The following is a 4,596-nucleotide window of genomic DNA, read 5'->3' as shown; positions in this document are numbered from 1 at the left end:
GTGTATATTAATCCACAAGCTGATCCAAGGTTCTATCGTTAACGGTTCAATTTCTACGTCAAAGTGGATGGGGTTAACCGACTAAAAGGAATAAGTGTCCATATCTATTGAACCAAGCAAGATAGAATCGATTTTGTTTTTGCAGATGATAGGCTTTTATGTGTATATTAATCCACAAGCTGATCCAAGGTTCTATCGTTAACGGTTCAATTTCTCCGTCATACTGGGTGGGGTTAACAGACTAAAAGGGATAAGTGTCCATATCTATTGAACCAAGCAAGATAGAATCGATTTTGTTTTTGCAGATGATAGGCTTTTATGTGTATATTAATCCACAAGCTGATCCAAGGTTCTATCGTTAACGGTTCAATTTCTACGTCAAAGTGGATGGGGTTAACAGACTAAAAGGGATAAGTGTCCATATCTATTGAACCAAGCAAGATAGAATCGATTTTATTTTTGCAGATGGTAGGTTTGTATGTCTGTATTAATCCACAAGCTGATCGTTAACGGTTCAATTTCTACGTTATAGTGGGTGGGGTTAACCGACTAAAAGGGATAAGTGTCCATATCTATTGAACCAAGCAAGATAGAATCGATTTTATTTTTGCAGATGGTAGGTTTTTATGTGTATATTAATCCACAAGCTGATCTAAGGTTCTATCGCTAACGGTTCAATTTCTACGTCAAAGTGGGTGTTGTTAACCGACTAAAAGGGATAAGTGTCCATATCTATTGAACCAAGCAAGATAGAATCTATTTTGTTTTTGCAGATTATAGGTTTTTATGTGTGTATTAATCCACAAGGTTATGCAAGGTTCTGTCGCTAACGGTTCAATTTCTACGTCATACTGGGTGGGGTTAACCGACTAAAAGGGATAAGTGTTCATATCTATTGAACCAAGCAAGATAGAATCGATTTTATTTTTGAAGATGATAGGTTTTTATGTGTATATTAATCCACAAGCTAATACAAGGTTCTATCGTTAACGGTTCAATTTCTACGTCAAAGTGGATGAGGTTAACCGACTAAAAGGGATAAGTGTCCATATCTATTGAATCAAGCAAAATAGAATCGATTTTGTTTTTGCAGATGATAGGTTTTTATGTGTATATTAATCCACGAGCTGATCCAAGGTTCTATCGTTAACGGTTCAATTTCTTTTTTAAAGTGGATGGGGTTAACCGACTAAAAGGGATAAGTGTCCATATCTATTTTGGGTGGGGTAACCGACTAAAAGGTATAAGTGTCCATATCTATTGAACCAAGCAAGATAGAATCGATTTTGTTTTTGCAGATGATAGGCTTTTATGTGTATATTAATCCACAAGCTGATCCAAGGTTCTATCGTTAACGGTTCAATTTCTACGTCAAAGTGGATGGGGTTAACCGACTAAAAGGGATAAGTGTCCATATCTATTGTAGGTGGGATTAACCGACTAAAAGGGATAAGTGTCCATATCTATTGAACCAAGCAAGATAGAATCGATTTTGTTTTTGCAGATGGTAGGTTTTTATGCGTATATTAATCCACAAGCTGACCCAAGGTTCTATCGTTAACGGTTCAATTTCTACGTCAAAGTGGATGGGGTTAACCGTCTAAAAGGGATAAGTGTCCATATCTATTGTGGGTGGGGTTAACCGACTAAAAGGGATAAGTGTCCATATCTATTGAACTAAGCAAGATAGAATCGATTTTATTTTTGCAGATGGTAGGTTTTATGTGTATATTAATCCACAAGCTGACCTAAGATTCTATCGTTAACGGTTCAATTTCTACGTCAAAGTGGGTGGGGTTAACCGACTAAAAGGGATAAGTGTCCATATCTATTGAACCAAGCAAGACAGAATCGATTTTATTTTTGCAGATGGTAGGTTTTTATGTGTATATTAATCCACAAGCTCATCTAAGATTCTATCGTTAACGGTACAATTTCTACGTTATAGTGGGTGGGGTTAACCGACTAAAAAGGATAAGGGTCCATATCTATTGGACCAAGCAAGATAGAATCGATTTTATTTTTGCAGATGGTAGGTTTGTATGTCTGTATTAATCCACAAGCTGATCCAAGGTTCTATCGTTAACGGTTCAATTTCTACGTCAAAGTGGGTGGGGTTAACCGACTAAAAGGGATAAGTGTCCATATCTATTGAACCAAGCAAGATAGAATAGATTTTATTTTTGCAGACACAAGCTGACCTAAGTTTCTATCGTTAACGGTTCAATTTCTACGTTATAGTGGGTGGGGTTAACCGACTAAAAAGGATAAGTATCCATATCTATTGAACCAAGCAAGATAGAATCGATTTTGTTTTTGCAGATGATAGGTTTTTATGTGTACATTAATCCACAATCTGATCCAAGGTTCAATCGTTAACGGTTCAATTTCTACGTCAAAGTGGGTGGGGTTAACCGACTAAAAGGGATAAGTGTCCATATCTATTGAACCAAGCAAGATAGAATAGATTTTATTTTTGCAGATGGTAGTCTTTTATGTGTATATTAATACACAAGCTGACCTAAGTTTCTATCGTTAACGGTTCAATTTCTACGTTATAGTGGGTGGGGTTAACCGACTAAAAGGGTAAGTGTCCATATCTATTGAACCAAGCAAGACAGAATCGATTTTATTTTTGCAGATGGTAGGTTTTTATGTGTATATTAATCCACAAGCTCATCTAAGATTCTATCGTTAACGGTTCAATTTCTACGTTATAGTGGGTGGGGTTAACCGACTAAAAAGGATAAGTATCCATATCTATTGAACCAAGCAAGATAGAATCGATTTTGTTTTTGCAGATGATAGGTTTTTATGTGTACATTAATCCACAATCTGATCTAAGGTTCTATCGCTAACGGTTCGATTTCTACGTCATACTGGGTGGGGTTAACCGACTAAAAGGGATAAGTGTCCATATCTATTGAACCAAGCAAGACAGAATCGATTTTATTTTTTCAGATGGTAGGTTTTTATGTGTACATTAATCGACAAGCTGATCCAAGGTTCTATCATTAACGGTTCAATTTCTACGTCAAAGTGGGTGGGGTTAACCGACTAAAAGGGATAAGTATCCATATCTATTGAACCAAGCAAGATAGAATCGATTTTGTTTTTGCAGATGATAGGTTTTTATGTGTACATCAATCCAAAAGCTGACCTAAGGTTCTATCGCTAACGGTTCAATTTCTACGTCATACTGGGTGGGGTTAACCGACTAAAAGGGATAAGTGTCCATATCTATTGAACCAAGCAAGATAGAATCGATTTTATTTTTGCAGATGGTAGGTTTTATGTGTATATTAATCCACAAGCTGACCTAAGATTCTATCGTTAACGGTTCAATTTCTACGTTATAGTGGGTGGGGTTAACCGACTAAAAAGGATAAGTATACATATCTATTGAACCAAGCAAAATAGAATCGATTTTATTTCTGCAGATGGTAGGTTTTTATGTGTATATTAATCCACAAGCTGACCCAAGGTTCTATCGTTAACGGTTCAATTTCTACGTCAAAGTGGGTGGGGTTAACCTAAAAGGGATAAGTGTCCATATCTATTGAACCAAGCAAGACAGAATCGATTTTATTTTTGCAGACGGTAGGTTTTTATGTGTATATTAATCCACAAGCTCATCTAAGATTCTATCGTTAACGGTTCAATTTCTACGTTATAGTGGGTGGGGTTAACCGACTAAAAAGGATAAGTATCCATATCTATTGAACCAAGCAAGATAGAATCGATTTTGTTTTTGCAGATGATAGGTTTTTATGTGTACATTAATCCGCAATCTGATCCAAGGTTCAATCGTTAACGGTTCAATTTCTCCGTCATACTGGGTGGGGTTAACAGACTAAAAGGGATAAGTGTCCATATCTATTGAACCAAGCAAGATAGAATCGATTTTATTTTTGCAGATGGTAGGTTTGTATGTCTGTATTAATCCACAAGCTGATCGTTAACGGTTCAATTTCTACGTCAAAGTGGGTGGGGTTAACCGACTAAAAGGGATAAGTGTCCATATCTATTGAACCAAGCAAGATAGAATAGATTTTATTTTTGCAGATGGTAGTCTTTTATGTGTATATTAATACACAAGCTGACCTAAGTTTCTATCGTTAACGGTTCAATTTCTACGTTGTAGTGGGTGGGGTTAACCGACTAAAAGGGATAAGTATACATATCTATTGAACCAAGCAAGATAGAATCGAATTTATTTTTGCAGATGGAATGTTTTTATGTGTATATTAATTCACAGGCTGATCCAAGGTTATATCGCTAACGGTTCGATTTCTACGTCATACTGGGTGGGGTTAACCGACTAAAAGGGATAAGTGTCCATATCTATTGAACCAAACAAGACAGGTTAGATTTAATTTTTGCAGATGGTAGGTTTTTATGTGTGCATTAATCCACAAGCTGATCCAAGGTTCTATCGTTAACGGTTAAATTTCTACGTCAAAGTGGGTGGGGTTAACCGACTAAAAGGGATAAGTATACGTATCTATTGAACCAAGCAAGATAGAATCGAATTTATTTTTGCAGATGGTAGGTTTTTATGTGTACATTAATCCACAGGATGATCCAAGGTTCTGT

Source organism: Eurosta solidaginis, unplaced genomic scaffold (genome assembly GCF_040869045.1).
Source record: "Eurosta solidaginis isolate ZX-2024a unplaced genomic scaffold, ASM4086904v1 ctg00001067.1, whole genome shotgun sequence".
Lineage (NCBI taxonomy): Eukaryota > Metazoa > Arthropoda > Insecta > Diptera > Tephritidae > Eurosta > Eurosta solidaginis.
Note: the sequence above shows the minus strand (reverse complement) of the source record.